This window comes from Rhinopithecus bieti, unplaced genomic scaffold (assembly GCF_001698545.2).
Source record: "Rhinopithecus bieti isolate Rb0 unplaced genomic scaffold, ASM169854v2 scaffold_32105, whole genome shotgun sequence".
NCBI lineage: Eukaryota > Metazoa > Chordata > Mammalia > Primates > Cercopithecidae > Rhinopithecus > Rhinopithecus bieti.
This window is the reverse complement of record NW_016814250.1, coordinates 2,235,207-2,254,353: the sequence shown is the minus strand read 5'-3', so window position 1 is coordinate 2,254,353 and position 19,147 is coordinate 2,235,207. Positions and strand designations below refer to the sequence as shown.

The window sequence follows — 19,147 nt, the reverse complement described above, 5'->3', positions numbered from 1 at the left end:
AAAATGCCAAAGTGATAAGAAGAATGCATAGAATAATCACACAATAATATGACATAGGCAGAAAAGTGACTGCTGAGTTTTAGGGTGGGCAGAGTAAGGAAAAGTTGAGGTGGCACTCACATAGCTGATATGGTTGCTGCTTTGGGAGAGTTACAGTTTAGATAAGATAAGGCATGTGACACTCATCAAAGCAGGGAGGATACATCTGAACTGACTGTAAAAATACATTAACACATTGAGTGGGGATATATTTATTGGAGACAGATATGAGTCTGAATTCATTTAGCATTCTCTAGAAAGGTTTTATTTTGGCTTTGAACAAAATATTTACGGAAATCCAAAATTAAACTCTTCCTACTATATTCCCTGTTTAGCTCATGTTTTCCAAAAGTTGGGAAATAGGATGGGGAATAGAGAGACCAACCACACTGTATGTTCCTTACTGAATGTATTATTACCTTCCTCTCCACAACTGCATTAACATCTACTAAGGTGAAATGTAACTATTACATATTTAGACAGTGAAGTCGTAAGACAGGACCATATAATGATTTCTACTTGCCAAATATAATAGGAACCATTTGAACAAAATGTGTAAGAGGGAAAAAAGGAAGAATTATTTAATCACACACATTTTCCAAAATCTAAAAATATATATATATATACACACATACATACATATATATATATAAAACAATGAATCAACATTTGAAAACATCTGCCTTATCTACTAAATGTCAATAATTTTCTAATCATGTTTTGTTTTGTTTGTCTGTGTTGTTCATTGCTGTTTCTCCAAATCTTCAGTCTCTGGAAAAATAGACGGCAGATAGAGTAACTGCTTAATAAATATTTGCTAAATGAATTAATGAATAAATGAAAAATATTTTTGTATGTAAGAAAATTCCTGAGAAGAGGTAGCTGCAGGCATCCAGGGAATCAACTATCGGGTTCTCTTAACAGGAAAGGAATATCATATCATTATCCTCGGATCCACCCAAATTCTATGATCGTCAAGATTCATGTTGAGATCTATTTCTTCTTTTAAGGTTTCCTGACCACACTGGTCTTCACTGGTCTCCCTATGAGACTTTATCAGCTCGTCATTTAGCTTGTTTATTTCTTTCCCATTGTTTACTGTTAATCTGCGTTTTTTAATGGACTACAGTATGTTCAAGCTGTAACCTCTCCTTAACTCATTGATACAAAGGTTAATAAGACATGGCCCCTGCCCTTGAGGGGCTTGCAGACTGGCAGGAATTTACAGGTGAAGTAAATGAGCGCAGTGTGTCAAATATTATACAGGCTTTGGTGCATTTGGGTTGGCCTTCCCAATCACAGCTCTACTCTCCCTCTATTTGAAGAAATCAAAAAACTGATTCCAATATTTCCCACTGGCATTTAAAAAGCTAAGTTTCTAAATCTGAGCTAGGACATACCAGATGCACTTGCACAACAGTTTAAAATGAATGTGAGCTGGTAACGGTGTTCCTGCCTCTATCAATACCAGTTTGTGGTAACTGGGCCTCATGTCTCAGAGTCTGGTCACCAGCTTTATGGGTATGGCAGCAAGTGGGGCGGCGGCAGCAGCAGTTTCCCACCTCTGGATGGCAGTGATTGTGCTGTGACTGCCAAATCAATAGTCCAGTAGCTGTCTTCTAACTTCCGTTCTTCTTATCCTACGAGCATCACATTCCCTGAATTAAACACTGCTTGAAATCGCTAGTATTTTCACTGTATCAAACCCTGATTGATTCTCATGGTATATGGAGAATAGAGTAAGGACACTAAGAAGAGAGCAGGTGGCTGTCCCATGAGTAAAGTGTTAATGGAAAGATAATTTTCCAACTGAATCAGGCAGACGAGGGGTGGAAGAATTTAACTCAACCTGAGTACACAGTAGTAACTCAAAAACTCAGGATATTTATGTACACTGGGAAACTTAGCAAAGATCTACTCTAGTCCCTTTACCTTAAAATAAAGGAAAAAGAAACTCAGAGAGGGAAAGAGACTCTCCCTAAGAAATGGAAGGTGTGAGTCCAATGAGCAGCAGGGCGAGGGCAGAACTGGAGTCCCTGCTTTCTAATCCAGTGTCCATCCAGCTGGAATGCTCCTGTAATTTCTATTAAGCAAAATTATTCAGAAGAGTATCTAGGTATTTCACTTCTTATAGAAAATAAGCACCGAAAATGTTAATATGATGTTAAGATTGTATTTCCATTGATGAACACAATAGCTGAAAATGAGCAGAACATCCTTTCATGGGAATATTGAAATGGATAGCCTCAATAATAAATGGGAATCAAATTATTCTAACCATTACATTATTTTCCCACCCCTTATATGGCCTATTTTAATAAACATGTTTTGATACCCCTATTTCCCAGCAGATCTATCTACTCAGAATCCAGTGGGCTATCTAAGCACTGCTCCCACTCAAACAACATGGCATCAGTGAAGACAGGACTTATAGTTCTGTTTATTCTTTAAAGTTCCTTCAAAGATAGGCAGTTGTGAACCAACCACACCTCTTTAGGAAAATACAACACAGCCTCATGTTCCCTGTGACACTCCTGAGTCCATGAATAAATGGATTTGAAAATGCTCCTTCTTCTATTTAGAGTGTGAGATTTTAACTGTCTTCATCAGAAGAGCCAACAGTCTCTCTGCAAACATTTAACTTGCTGAAACATACCATAATCTTATGATGGTAAGTCTTATTTCTAGAAGATATTTCAAAAGATTTCCTGATCTAAATCCCTGATATCAAATAGTTTAGGTGTTATTACTTTCATTTTACTGGGGTGAGGCCTATGAGATTAAATTTCCCTTATAAAGTCATAAAGTTAGTCAGAGGCAGAAACAGTGTCATTCCCTGCATTTCCGTCTTCTAAAGTTTCAAATGCAAAGGAATTCACCCCATGGGTTCAGCCACACCCAAATCTCAAGCCAATCCTAACTGAGGTAGGAAGTATACTTGGAGCTCTGTCCAGAATCCAAGTACCCATTGCCCACTGCAGGTCTCAAGTACCTGAAGTACTTCTCAAGACCTTCAGACTTCCCCCAACTCTTGCCATGATTATTAAATCCTTATGAATGGCCCTCAGCCTCCCCTGTTTACATCCCATTACTTCTGGTGTGACTGAAGCCTTGTAAGAGACTCAGTGGGTCTTTGGGGTTGAGGGAAAGTGCTGACACCATACTGCATCCTTCCAAAAAGGAAGCCGTAGCCTTTGGGATATTGGAATAAGTTAATATTCCAACTTATTCCAATGTACACTGGGAAAACTTAGCAAAGATCTACCCTAGTCTCTTTACCTTAAAATAAAGGAAAAAGAAACTCAGAGAGGGAAAGAGACTCTCCCTAAGAAATGGAAGGTGTGAGTCCAATGAGCAGCAGGGTGAGGGCAGAACCGGAGCTCCCGCTTTCTAATCCAGTGTCCATCATCTGGAATCCTCCTGTAATAAGTTAATATTCCAACTTATTCCAATATCCCAAAGGCTACTACTTCCTTTTTGGATCCCCAATTCTGACTGGGCTGTTGCTCCCAACAGAAGAAATCATCTAGAACTAAGACATTGTTCCCAAGACTCAGAATATTAACAGGTGTCTAGATAGCATTCTTGATTTGCAAAATGACTGATTAAGGTGCCAAAGACAATATTCACATGTCTATTTATTTTTATTACATTGATCCTTTTCAAATGTATATTAATATGCACTAGTAAAGTAGTCTATATGGTAATTGAATAAATGAATAGAGAAATTTATATAAGGAGGATGGGCTAAAAAATATGTATGATCAAGAAAATTTAGAGATTCACTTTAAGAATATGTGCAGTGGGTCACATCTACCTGAGTGGCGTCCTTTGGATGCTTCTAGACTGTAAGCTCCATAAAGATACTGTGTCTGTTTGTGGAAGCCATCCTCACTGCCAAACACTGTGTCTGGCACATAACAGGTCTTCAATAAATATTTGCTGAATAAATGAATCAAGAAATGAATCAAAATTAGCTGAAATCAATAGTTCCTATGTATCTTTAGATACTGTAGTGAGTGGAATAGTGTCCCCCCAAACTTTATATCCATCTGGAACCTTAGAATGTGACCCTCTTTGGAAATAGAGTCCTTGCAGACATACTTCAGTAAACATTGACATGAGATCATACTGGATTAGTGTGGCCCCTAAATCCAATGAGAATGTCATAATTACAGACAGAAAAGGATACACAGAGACATAGAGAGGACGGTAATGTGAAAACATAGGTAGGCAGAGACTGGAGTGATGCAGCTCAGCTACAACCCAAGGAATGTCTGGGGCCACCTGAAACTGGAAAAGCAAGGAAGCATTCTTTTCCAGGGCCTCAGAGGGAGCATGGCCTTGCTGATACCCGGATTTTTGACTTCTGGCCTCCAGAACTGTGAGAGCATATTTCCGATATTTTACGCTACCAAGTTTGTGGTAATTTGTGAAGAGAGCCCAAGGAAACTAGTACAGATAGTATATTTTAGATGCCAGGCCTCTTGCCTCAGTCAGTCTTATTAGACCTGACTCACCTGCCCTTCTCCAGTGGTCTATTGTAACAAATTCAACATGCCCTCCAGTGCAAGTAGTAGAATCTAGCTCCCCGACACCTAGTATAGCATTCAGTTCACTACACATGACCATTTATAGCCAGAGAACTTACCTGATAGGAAAAAGTTCTCAGTCTAAGGTGTGGGGACACACTGTGGGTACGTACCCATGAATTTATGATGTAACCTGAAACTCTCTGCTCTTAAAATTGTTTATGAGACTAAGCTTCTGACCTCTGATATATGCTGGTTCCAGCCAGTTCACAATAATCATGAGACGTGTTATAGTTTTATTTATGTACTTGATCTTCTGGTCAGGGCAAAACCAGGAAATGAAGTTTTGATTTTTTTTTTTAAAACTCATCTTTGTCGTCATTTAGTATTACTAAACTCTCATTATGTATACGTATCTATATAAATAAAAAACGAGTTAAATTTTAAGTCAATCACATTTTCTGAAACTTTCAAAGAGAATCAAATTTCCTTCTAATTGAGGTAAAAATAAAAATTTAATTTACCATTCATCTCCCTAACTAGCCTTGCCAACAATATAATTTCCTTCAAACAACAGACTACCAAAATGTCTTTTGTATACTTTACATATAACTTATATAAACATAGATCTGACTGTGCGCTTGGCAGAGAGGGGGCACTCAAGAAGTGTTAGGACTGTTTTTCTGGATTAAGAAAGAAAATTAACATTCAGAAGTACCCCTTTGATTTGAATTGCTAGCTTGCTTGTTGTTATTAGTTACTGTTGATGTGATTGAAATGATCATATCTTCTTCATCTTGAACTTATTTACAAGGGTACTTGATTTTGAGCATCAAGAATGTTATTGGTGATCTGACCTGAGGTCAGGAGTTAGAGACCAGCCTGAGCAACATGGTGAAACTTCATCTCTACTAAAAATACAAAAAAAATTGCTGGGAGTGGTGGTGGGCGCCTGTAATCCCAGCTACTTGGGAGGCTGAAGCAGGAGAATCTCTTGAATCCGGGAGGCGGAGGTTTCAGTGAGCCAAGACTGCACCATTGCACTCCAGCCTGGGCAACAAGAATGAAATTCTGTCTCAAAAACAAAAACAAACAAAAAAAAGGATGATATTGGTGATCTGGAAGTGTCATAATTGAGTCACAATCACTGTGAAAATAACAAAGTGGGTAGCAAACCAAGGCAAATGAACCCCAATCTATAAATCACAAAATTTTACAAGAGAAAAACAAAAAAAGGAGGTATCATCCCGAGATTAGTAATTCAGAAAAGGAAGGAAGATTAGGAGGTGTGGAGAGTTCAGAAGTGAAAGTCTGATGAAGACAAACCCAAGAGATCAGAATTCTGTTAGACTGAGATCCACAAACATGTAATAAGCACCCACCATGAGACAAGCAGCGGGTGAAAGTGAGTAAAGCATGGAGCTCGGACCCACAATCTAGAGAATGTTTAGACATTCTTTGAGAAAGAAAAAAGGTAGAAATCTGAATAAACTTTTGCATTCATGCATGGTGCAATTTTTTGAACTCTGCTATAAAAGCAAGCTCCAGAGAGCAAGTCTTAGAAGTACCCACAACACCTAGCATGCATTTTTGAATACACATAGAAAGTTCCCAGGAAATGAATACTTTTGTGTGTTTTACTTAACCTATAAATTAATGTGCAAAGAAATGGGCCATAAAACCAAAGATGAATATATTCAGAAAGAGCCAAGAACAAACAGTATGTAAGAATAATGTCAGTAAGGCTAATATCCAGATGTGGCTTTAAAAATTAAACAACTATTCTTGAAGATAATGAGTCATACTCTCTCATTACAGCTGTTCAGCAATGGTCGGCCTACCTTAGGAATACATGAGCCCTGCATCACCAGCAGCATTCTAGGGCTGGATGACTATTGACAATGAGGGGCAGTGGAAAATAGACTCTTTATATCCTTTTCTACTCTAAAGTAAATAGTACAAATAACAGAAAAAATGTGGAATCAGATAAGCATATGTTCCCATATATACCATCTTTGGAATGTCAGACAACTTTTTAAATCTCTGAAAAAACTTGTTAAGCCTACTTCTCAGATTAAATAACCTGTGTAAAGCACCTGCCACATAGTAGATGCTAAGTAAATCATGGAAAAACAAATTATCAAGATATCACATAGTTTCTACAGAATAAGGAATAGCAATCCTCTTAATATCACTAAATGAAAAAGAAAAACAGAGAAATGAGATAATGTTCTTTAGCTTTCTGATACTACCTCTGTAACACAAACTTGTGGGTCACACTGATTACCTTCTGACTGTTTAAACAAGAGATCTTCCTTTTGCAGAAAACATTTATTTGAATTAAAATATTCATACTTCACAGGCAAGTTGGATTTCTGATAGAAATAAAAAGCAAACCAATAAAGTAAGATTCAAAATTCTATTTTCAGACAAGTACCTTAAATAGAAAATATTAAAATATACAGTTGAGGGTGGAGCGTTTTTCTCAAATGGTTTTCCCCGCAATATTATCTGAAGAAGGGGCCCTTTTCAGAAAGAGAAAGGCATCATTTAAGATAGGCATCATATATTAACCCATGAAAGCTGATGTTTGATAACTTTGAAAATTGCTTTATCTTTTAGCTTTTCCTTTAAAAAAAATAGACAGACTTTAGGTAACTTAGCATATAGATTAATTTTAAAAATTTATTGAAATGTCCTTTAAGTGTTAGTGAATTAAGATTCGCAATTAAAAGTTTGTATCCTTAAGTGCAAGTGAAACTGTGCTGGATGTTCTCATTATGAACTTGCCCAATAAATCACAATTAAGATATTCCTAATAAAAGCATTCATCTTAGAAAGAAATTTGCTTGAACATAGTGCTAGGAAAAAAAGAATTGCCCTGATGTAGATAGAGTAGGGAACATGGCTTTACACAGAGACCTTTACCAAACAGGCCAAAAATATGCACAAAAAATTATTTTGAAGAAACTTCACAGAAACTTTTTTTCATTTTTGAGATCAGATGAAAAACATTTGTGATATTAAAAGCAGTAGCTGTCACCTGATCTGTGAACTCGGCCAATTCCAAGGATCTAGGTAAAACTAGTGTAATGAGAACTGCTTCCTGGACTGTTAACAAATACAGACAACAGGAGAAATGCAGCTTATGTAAAGATATTGGAAAGTTAATCCAAACAATTATCACCAGAGACAGGCGAATGGAAAGAAAGACAGAGGGAAGGTACAGGCACAGGGAGGGCATGGGGGGAAGGGGGAAACAGAAGAGTGACATTTGGTGATGAACCATATGTGCGTGGTTTGAAAGACATGACTGAATTGTTTTTGGTGCAGTATTATTCTGACATTTAGAATGAGGCAATTTTCCATTTCCATTAATGTACTGCCAAATAGAAGGGGAACTGTCGCGAATTAAAGACTAAAGAAAGCTGTTCCTTAAAGTTGTATTAAATCATTGCTGATGAACTCATTAAGAACAAATTAACAAGGTAAATTGTACTAGGAATAACCAGCAAGAAAATCCAAGTGAAATTATACAACTTCACTAGTTTCTAAACAGTCCAGCATTAAGCAATGCCAACACATGACGTCAAAGTGGGACATACTCTTTGGTCTCTACAAATTTTCCAGTATCCCCTGAAAGGACCCAGGGTTACTTCAGAAAGAGGAGAAAATTTGACGTAGTATCTCAACAGACTTCATAACAACTAAAAGATGTTAAGGGAAATGACCCCACCCACCTTTCCACTCCATTTTTCAAAGCTAAAACTTCGTATGAGGCATGATAAAAAATAAAAATGGGTTGTCTGTTATCCAAGCAATACATTTAGCCATTTTCTAATGATCAGCATAGAGATTATTAAAACTGTACAAATAAGTTTCCTCATTTTTCATGAGATCAGCTAGACATGAATTTTTTTACCTTTCGCAGATGAGGGTGAAAAATCTTCTCTGTTGTCTTCAAATCCTCTTAATGGATTTCACCTTTCAGGTGGAAGAGCTGAAAAATAACATCGAGGTGCTCCCATCTCAACATTCCAGGATTTGCAAATCCTCTAAGGTGATCAGTCCCTTATATATCTAGTTACAGAGCAACTCAGACTTGTCATTTCTGTTTTATTCTCAGCACTGGTGCTCTAGGTATTGTAGACAAGTTGAGAGAAAAAAAAAAAGGCAGCAGAAACTCACAGCAACATGCTCATTAATTTGTCCAACGGCCACACTCTACATTTCCTCATGTTGAGTCCATATTCTGGAACTCAGCAATGAAATCCCAAAACCTTTTTACATGATGATGTCGACCCTCTCACTTCATGTTTTCTGTTGACATTTTGATAGGTCTTCTTTCTGCAATAAAAGACAACTCAAGACATCTCCATTATAGCATGAGTCTCGGTCCTGGACTCCTTTTTCCTCCCTATGGCATTCCTAGGGCCTAGCATGTTGCTTAGAACACAAGAGTCACATAATAAAAGCTGTGTTATTTGGACAGAGGAATAAATAATAATGTTGTGTACTTATATTATGGTCCATATACAGAATTCTCTCCTATATATTAACAAATGATCATTTGAAATTCCAGGAAATACTGGCTCTAACTTGAGATTGATACAATAACAGCCATGTCTTAAATGTGAATTAATCTGCTGCATTTTCTCTAATTTTTCATAGTCATTAAAGCTCAACTTCTCAAAAGTAATTCCTTTATAATGTATTATAATTTTTTTCTTCAATTGAATTAATTCATTTATAAGAATCTTTTTTAAAACTACAATTTCAGTTGGGTTCATTTTAAATGATTTTGAATAATTCACATTTATATAGCCCTTCATCTCATGATCTCAAAGTCCATTTATATGTTATTTATTTCTAACGTAGAGCAGGATGGAATAATTGTTCCCATTTTACAGACACACTGAAATAAACACTAAATATATGGCTTTCAGTAAATAACTCAGATGGGAAATTTGAGACTCAGGATCAAATCCATTATTCCTCATCCAGTAAATCACACATTTCCATCATATTGTTGCTTAAAACTTTATTTTCTATTGTAACTTCAGTCTCCCTCATGAAACACCTAACTTCTGCTTACTAAACTTTAAATGGAGATACGCATGTGGATTGCTCCAACCCTTCCCTCCCCCTAATTCATATTCAAGGTCATTGAATGTGACCAATTGTTGTTAAACCGGTGCTAAAACAAGTTCTGCTGAAGTCAACAGGAACCAGAAATGTGCTTCATCCAAGATTTAAAATCTGTATAGGTATCTGATTTTAAAAGTTGTAGCCCCTTTAAATTAATTGAAAGGACTACTGAGTGCTGGCCAGAACATGCTGCCTGGCCATTTCCATAATAAAGGATTGCAACATGGAAAACTAGTATGTCTGGACATGTTACCCCAACTTTGTTTATATATTCAATATATCATAATCAAAATGTATAAAACCAAGATAAACCACCTTTGACTTTTAAATCAGACAATTCCTTTTGCTTTTGCGGTTCATGGTTGCAGTTTACTGATCTGATAATTATATCCACAGAGAAACTGATCTTACCAAGGAAGGAGAGAGGTCTAGAGAAGAAACCAAAAAATCCTTTCTCCTTTGTTTGGTTTGTTATTTTTTCAAGGAATTTTAAAATCATTTGTCTTATAGATAACAAAAAAAAAAAAAATGTTTGATGAAGCAAAAACCATTTAAATAAAAGAACCTAAGTCAACTCTGTCCTCTGAAAATGTTCTAGCCTAAGGGTGCATTTTTCCAGCTTCATTGCTTGCCAGTGCAAGGTCAGGGCTCCTACTGAATGTTGTTTTCTGAAATTAGGATGCTTCATTTTAATCTAAGTAAAGTCACCAAGGACCATGAATCCTCTTCTGACCTCGTTGGGGCTGAGCTCCATGCTCTGTTAGCTGGCTAAGCAGAGCGTAGTGAAGGCCCATCTAACCCTGGATACATACATTTCCAATCATCCTTGCCTAGAGTCACACTAACAAGGACACTTACGGGATGTGGAAGGAGGATCCTCTTTTCAGTCATCTGACTTTATAAACACCATCTCCATCAGTGGAAAACCACAGTTAAAACCTTTTCCAATGACCTGGTTATGCTTTCCTTCCTGATTTACATTTGCTCACTCACCACGGCAGCATTCTCAATTTTAATGAAAATAAAAATGTATTGGAATTAGATCATTTTTTATTTAAAAAAATTTTTGACTCTAAATATGTGACATGGGCAGCTTCACAGGCAAATGACTGCGTCTTTATTTACGCTATGAATGTAGGAAGACTCTCCCTCTATTACCAGGCTTGAATCTATGAATATAAGGATAAATATGTTTTACTTTAATCTTTATGGTAGCTCAACAATGGCAATGATCCTTCTAGGGCATGTTAGTAGCAAATATCCAAGGACAAATTTAGGTCAACTCAATTCGCCATGAACCTCTTTGGTCTCCCCTCCCCTTCAGGCCAATTGCCAAATCTTGCTTTCTAACCCAATTGATTACATTCTGTAGATCTTTAAATTTTGATATAATAAATCTTACCTTCTACCTCTTCAAAATATTCTTCAGTCTTCTCCCTAGTTATAAGAATCCCCAAAGGCCTTTCTATTCTTCTTCTATAGTTTTCCTTAGCAAGTCATTCTTAGCCATTTCCATTCTATCAGATTATCATGTTTGATGGGATATAATGGTCTAACTTTGAATGTTTTACAGAAAATGGATTTTCTCTAATTTCATGTTTAGGAAATCTTTTTATTTTCCATGTACGTTGCTATAAACTTAAGCTGACTTCGGCACATAGTTTCCCTTCTAGCACCTCTCCAAGAACAAATATTCCCATGGAGAAGCATTCCCTATGATGGGACTACATCTTGACACCTCATCACCTGAGACTGATGAATCTCCTTCTAGATATTTTATTCATGTCTTTCGATAACCACCACTAAATTATTTTCCTCAGACTTGGCTTGTCTTCCATCATTAAGAAAGCTCCACACCCAATTCTCTAGCTGCAACCTCTATGTGTTCTAATCCAGACATACTTATCTCTGCTAAAATAAACCTTTTTTCTTTTTTCAGACTTACCACTCCCCAATCCTTGCATTAGCTTTTCAAAACCTCCTCGCATTGGTAAAACCCATACAGGTGAGAGGTTACTCCTTCCTGTTTTGTATGCGCAACCCACTGTCGTGACTGTCCTCCCAGGTGCTATTTGCTAATTTGTAGGCTTCTTTATCAAATTTGCTTCACAGCAACAGATATCGGAAAGTAATATCCTTAAAAATAGGAGAAAACCTGCCTCTCCAATTGCTTCCCATGACTAAGCATAGTGATTTGAGCCTCCATGCCTCCCTCTTTCAGCGCCTCTGAAATTCAAAGCTTTGTCATTTAAGCAAGGCTCTTCCCATATCTCACTCTAGACCTCTTTAGATGATTAATACACTCAATTAAGAACCCAAACCAATTTCTGCAGCACACACTAGTGATGGACAAGAAAAGCTCAGGATGCATCCAGTTGTCCTACAGGAAGGAGGTGCAAGTAGTTAAAAGCATATTGGAGTTAAAGAAACTGGAGTTTGAATCTCAGTTTTGCTACTGACTAACTGGGCAAGACATTGGGCAAGTGTCTTTTGCCCAATTTTCGGGGCTTCAATTTCTCCACCTACAAAATGAAGATAATAATAAAACTACCTTATTGGCTGACATTTTGCATGTAAAGCACATTTAGCATAATACCTCCCATATAATAAGTATAAGTGAATGCTGTCTTTCAATTAAACTTCACATACTGCATTTGACTATTTACTGTGGATCTAAAGTCACATTATACTTTATGACAATATAAAATATGATGACCAAGAATTTTTCCAAAGGAATATTTTTATATCAAAATATATATGTATAATCAGAATATCATGGAAAAGTTCATAGTGAAGAGAGGCTCAGATAAACTAACCAGCTGTTTGAGATTTAAACAGTTGGTTTGTTACAGAGTTCTGCATGAGAACTAAAGCTGCCTGACTCCTAGTTAAGTGCTCCTTTGCTATACAGAACTGGCAGTGATCACTCTTCTCTAAGAATTATTAATTTTAGTTTGTGGAAAAATGCATTTTTTGGAAATAGAAATGATTCTGTATGCTTACCCTAGAAAGCCAACTGAGTTGCTTTGAGAAGACAAATGCTCAAGTTTTAAGGTGAAATGTCCATCGGCTGCCAAGGCAACTCCAGCTACAACAAATGTCTGTGGTCCACTGTTCCTCTTTCACTCAACACAGACCTTTGTCTCATAGTAGAGTTGTTTCTTCTCATTGAACTTTTTCTTTGTTGTTATTACTGAGTATTGTAATTAAACATTCTTCTTGAATCTGCTTGGCAGCTGCCACTGTGTTCTAAGGAACCATTCAGAGCCCTGTGTATTATTATCCTAATCCTCTGTTATAAAGAAAACTACTTAATGCCAAAAATCAGATACAAATACTGAAAGCACTTTACATTTGGTTTTATTAGAATGAGTATTAATTGACATATTGGGGCTGGGGGTGGGTCCAATTCTTCAAGACACTAGGACCTCTGTTAAGTTAAAGTAAGCGTGCAATTTTGAGTTCCACTTGAGTTATATTCAGCTTATGTGTTAACTTCAACATAGCTTGGGAAGCATTCACTGCACTGAATATTCATATGGCATGCGTGATACAGACACTGAACCCAATTTAGTAAATGAATACTTGTAATTTCACCAAAGCCCCGCCGAGAGATTATTATGCAGATTTATGAAGGAATATCACTGAAGCAATTCTTGGCTCTGTCTTCACTCACCAAGGACTCAAAAGTGTGTAAACCTCAAATCATTTTCTATATATTTACCGCTACTGGTTTCATCTTCTGAACTTTTCTGACATTACCTCTCACTTTCTGTTTTATCTCTAATTTTCCCTTTAATATTCTTGCCCTTGAGCAAAGAGCCAGCATCATAACACCTACGAGCACTGCCAAGTTCCTCCTGACAATATCCTGGCTGCCATAATGCCAGCAATCTGTTCCAATCCTGTCACTGCAAAATCTCATTAAAGGCAAAAGGATGCCGGGTCACAGGCATATAGATACACAGCAGAACGGGCTCACATTTCCAGGACTGGCTATGCCCTGTGCTAGGTCTCCTGATGTCTTCAGAGAAATCACATATTGGCAAAGATCTGGGCTCAGAGAGCAAAAGCTAGTGTTGCTCGTGCACGCTGCAGTATAGATACCTAACATTCCTATTCCCTTGAGGGACATTAACAGGTTATAGAGACCAGATTCAGAACCAGCACATTTCCCCAAAGGTTTGTGCAAAAGGAAATGAGATACAGCCTGACTGAATAAGGCCTGGAGTGCATTGCAGGAGACCTGGATTCGAGTTTAAGCCTACAACTAGCTCATGGTCACCCTGGAACAGTCACTTAGATCCTCTGCACCTCATATTCCTAGGCCATTGGAACATCCAGGTCTTCAATTCTATAGTAATTTTCTAGAATTTACAAATGAAACCCCAGAATTTTATAGGTGACCAACTCCAACTCATACTACAAATCAGCATGAGACCCAGACATGTAAACTTGCAGGAACATCAGCTCACGAAATGACAAACACTTAAGTCCATGTAACAATTCAGTTCAGATCTAACAAGTTATCATCACATCTCAGTAAGTGTGCATTGGAAGTTTGTAGAAACCTCCAAATAATTTAGTGGTAAGCTTCTTGTATTACAACTTACAAAATCATCTTACAAACATCCATCTATCTATCTTTACTTCTTTCTGTAGCTCACTGGAATTACCTCTTTTTCTGGGATTAAAACCAAAAAGATACTGCTATAGCCATATATACCACAACATCATGTTACATTTCACATCTTGGGTTTTGGAGTGAAGCTATCAATCCTAACTTCTTTCTTAACGTCTCCAAAGTTAAACCATCTCTTTGAGCAGATGTGAAAATTAACAAAATAATGCGGGAAAAAGTTATCAATACTGGGCCTGGCATTTATTAATAGTAATGCTTAATAAACTTCAGTTCTGATTGTTATTACAGCAAACAATTTCATTGCAATTTTTGTGAAAATTGCCCTAGGGTGCAAGATACTATCACAGTAGCAAGAATCACTGGAGGAAAGGGTTGAAGAGAGACTGAACGGAATGGGATTTTTTCTTGGTTTGTGTATGTGTAATTATGTAATCTCGGATGAGCAATTTAACTTCTTGAAGCCTCAATTTCTTCATCAGTAAAACAGAGATAATACTAATGTTATGTGAAAATGAAGTAAGATAATACATGTGACAAAATATACTGAAGGAAACTTTTTGTGCTTACCTGAAATCAACAATGGAGCTTAAGTTCAGGGAACATGATTTAGAACCCCATATTTACAGGGCAGCAGCCAGCCATTGGGGCCACAGTGCCCTCTAGGGCCTTCTAAAAAGGGGGAAAAGGCTGGGCACGGTGGCTCAAGCCTATAATCCCAGCACTTTGGGAGGCCAGGGCTGGCGGATCACGAGGTCCGGAGTTCAAGACCAGCCTGGCCAGCATGGTAAAACCCTATCTCTACTAAAAATACAAAAAATTAGTTGGGCATGGTGGCGTATGTCTGTAATCCCAGCTACTCAGGAGGCTGAGGCAGGAGAATTGCTTCAACCTGGGAGGTGGAGGTTGCAGTAAGCCAAGATCGCACCACTGCATTCCAGCCTGGGTGACAGGGCGAGACTCCGTCTCAAAAAAAAAAAAAAAAAAAAGAGAAAAAAAGAAAAAGGGGGTGAGGGGGAATAGTCTTACCACAATCAACCATGATCACTGGACCCTTGCTAATCTACATGTGGTCCATAAACCAGCAGCATAAGCATCACCTGGGAACCTAATAGGAATCTCAGGCCCCACCTCACAGTTATGGAGTTAGAATCTTCACTTTAAAAAGTTCCTGGGTGACTCAGGTACATTAAGTTTTGATTAACACTCACTTAGACCATCTGTATAAACTTTAGCTCATACAAGCAAACAAGCAAAAGACAGGTGAGGAAAAGAGAAGGAAATCTTCAGATTGATGAGTTGTCAGCTCCTTTAGGTTGGGAGAGACATGACTATGGGTTTTTTTCTCCCAAGGGGCATGATTTAACTAAGTGTGAAGAGGGGCTAGGTAGGTAGAGTATCAGGTGAATCACTTGAAAAGATTAAAGATCTCTGCAAGAAGGAAAAGTTGGCATTTTAAGTAGCTTTTTGATCAATTTGTGGCTACCTGAAACAAAAAAGAGCAAATTGGTGAGAAGTAATAGAGTAGACATAGAGGGAGCATAATGCAGAGGCAAGCTGCATCCTCCTCATTCTGTGGGGCGGAAATTCCTGAGTTTCTGTATGGCAAGAAACACTGCTAGAGATAGCCAGGGTTGAGCCGCCATTTTGCTAGGGCCCTCCTGCAGAGTGCTGTCCTGTAAGCAAAGGACATAGGAGGTGGGAGGTGGGAGATAAGGAGGCAGGAAATTGCTCAGTGAGGTTCAATCTTGTGCTTCTCCACATCAGGGAACTCTGTGATGAAGAAGTCTCTGCAGGACTCTGGGAAGAATGGTCCTGTACTCGAGTTTGAGTTTTAAGCTAGGTAAATGGCTAATAATTGAAAATGATGGGAACACTATGGAATTTTCTTTGTACGTCATTATGAAATTGCTGTGTAACAAAGAACCAAGATCCAAAATAGCAAGCCTGGGAGGTATGACTGCAGAAAAAATTAATCCCATGATGAGAACCAGTGGGTTGAAACTGTCCAGTAAATGTTGCTTAATGAAGTCCAGGAGAGATTATAAACATCCAATGAAGGGTAGATATTATTATAAAAGTAGGCCGGGCGCGGTGGCTCAAGCCTGTAATCCCAGCACTTTGAGAGGCCGAGACGGGCGGATCACGAGGTCAGGAGATCAAGACCATCCTGGCTAAGACGGTGAAACCCCGTCTCTACTAAAAAATACAAAAAACTAGCCGGGCGTGGTGGCGACACCTACAGTCCCAGCTACTCGGGAGGCTGAGGCAGGAGAATGGCGTGAACCCGGGAGGCGGAGCTTGCAGTGAGCTGAGATCAGGCCACTGTGCTCCAGCCTGGGCGGCAGAGGGAGACTCCGTCTCAAAAAAAAAAAAAAAAAGATATCATTATAAAAGTAATATTGAAAAACAACAAAAATATAATTTTCAACAATAACATACTGAAGTATGATACATCAATGTAATCGAATAAATATCATGAAGAGAGAAATAATGAAGAGATGCACAGAAGACAGACACATTATTAAATAAATGTTCCAATGGTTTTGTTGATATGCACATTTATATTATCTACACATATTTAGGAGGACAGACTTAGTAAGATATAACAGATGATCAGAGTGTTGGATTTTGTGAATAATTTTTATTTTGTGATTTTTCTTAGCTGCACTTAGTACATTTTCTTTCATGTATTTACTCCTCCTGTAATTAGAGGAAAAAAGATGATGCTATCTATCCCCAAATCTCCTGCTATCATTTTACCCCTGACCTATCTGTTGAAGAACTCTTATGTGTGCACATAACTGTTCATAATTTTGTTCACAAAGAGTTTGTGTGCTACAGGAAGAGACGAATAAGAAACAGAAGATCAGTCAGTGCACAGGTAGATGACATCTGTGCATCCCATTGTGTGAAAAATAATCTGCTTATTTTGCCCTTTGTTCTAAAATAAGTTCATTATATAGGCTATATCATGACTGCTTCTCAACATCTTTATGTATAAAGATGCTTTATATTTGCAGAGCTGTATCCGATTTGCTTTCAATATTCTAGTTCTGCAAACAGCAAACCTAGGTGATTTGACCCTGCTTTCTGTTTTATCAATAAAACTTCGTCTCCTCTCTTCTGCTTCTCTTTGCAGGCAATAAGACAGCTGTGTATCATCTTTGATTGCTGTCAGCGTCGGGAGTGTTCCAGGCTAAGCGGGCCTTGGAAGGAGCTGAGAGCACTGCTCTACGGGGACTTCAATTCTGAACCTGAGGGAGTCATGACGACCTCCCCAGAGTTTTTTCTGCTTTGCTAGGTTTGCCCATTTCCCAAATTTCTAGATTGCTATCCCTACACTAAAGGATTACATTGTCAGAGTTGAGACCATGTTGAGCTTTTCTTTGCATGCTCCACAACACCTACTGCAGTCTTCGGCATATGAGGGGCTAACTTGGTGTGAACTGAATTTCTATTATGTGAAAACATTAAAAGCCTTGAAAAATCATGTGACCCTGCACTACAACAGATAAAGTTTAGCATAAAAATGTGGGGGTCAAGAATAAAATGGAGAGGAGATTATTATAAAGTAAGGGTACAAATAAGGTTTTTACTTACATACAAAATGTTTTGCTTTTTTTTTTATTATTATTATTACCTCAATTTGGTTCTGTGTCTATGGCTTTTATTCAAAAGTTGAATCCTTCAGAATCATTGAGCTATTATTTTTCCCTATCCCATGTAAAGAAAAACACATCTAGTAAGAAGAACTCAGGAATGTAAGTTAAGGGAACCAGTATTGTCACAGGGTCTCCATGACTTACTTTTTTATGTTTCCTCACAAATCATAGATACTGAATTTTGAATTGCCAATAAAAAAGAAAAGAAAGAGTAAAACATGGCTGTACAGCAATACTTATAATACTCTTTAGATAATAGCCTTTTAATCAACCTATGTATTATTGATTTCTGTTTATATCATCTCCAAAAGTAAATATGCAGGAGGATTGGAGTGAACAGAGACAACCCATAAAATTTGCTCTGCATGACACCACTTGTAAGCATTTCCAAACCCATGTGGGCACTGGAAATTTACACTTTGTTTTTAACTATTATTCTCTTATTACTCTTTCTACCGCTTTCTGCAGTGGTGTTTCCAAAACCTTTACTCTCTTATGTCACTGTCTGTAACCAGCATTCCCTAGTAAAACAGTTAACAGCAGAATGGATGTGTTTGCATTCTGTGGTTCTACTGCCCTCCAGGCTTTAGCTTCTCTTTTCCTTCTCCAGTAATTTCAGAATGTGCTTCTGAGGATCCCTGCTCCTGGATTTACTGTGTTGTGTGGGCAGATGTGTATATAACGGGCTGGTAATGAAAAGGGGGACATGGAAAGCACTCAGGAAACTGCTCCTAATTCCTCTCAAAGCTACCTTAATCTAAGCATTAAAAAAAAAAGAAGAAGAAAGAAAAGAAACAGAAAGTGCTCCACTTCCAAAGGAGTAGAGCCTGTTTACCCCACACTGCACTTCCTGTCCAGCACTCTCCCACCTCCAACCCCTGCCAATTACGGAGGCCTTTTAATGACTCTCAGACTTCCAAAGCTTGTTTCTAGATTTCCCAATGCTTACACACTTTGCTTAATGCCACATGGTTTCATGCCCCTAGTGTCATTTCACTAACCAACTGAGAAGTGATCATCCTAAAAAAGAAGAGTGTTTTAAACATGGTACCAAAGGGACTGACAGAGCAAACGCACAGGGAAAGGCGTTGCTTATACCTCCAGGGATACTAGACACCAAACAA

At 37.9% G+C, this 19,147-nt stretch overlaps 1 long non-coding RNA gene across 1 annotated transcript; it reads left to right on the top strand.

Annotated features, from left to right (window-relative positions):
• The first annotated feature begins 15,576 nt into the window (after positions 1 to 15,576).
• LOC108514045 (uncharacterized) lies at positions 15,577 to 17,333 on the top strand. Its single transcript, XR_001881091.1, has 3 exons — positions 15,577 to 15,621; positions 16,126 to 16,312; positions 17,187 to 17,333. It is a non-coding gene; the product is annotated as an uncharacterized LOC108514045 (long non-coding RNA).
• The last annotated feature ends 1,814 nt before the right edge of the window (positions 17,334 to 19,147 follow it).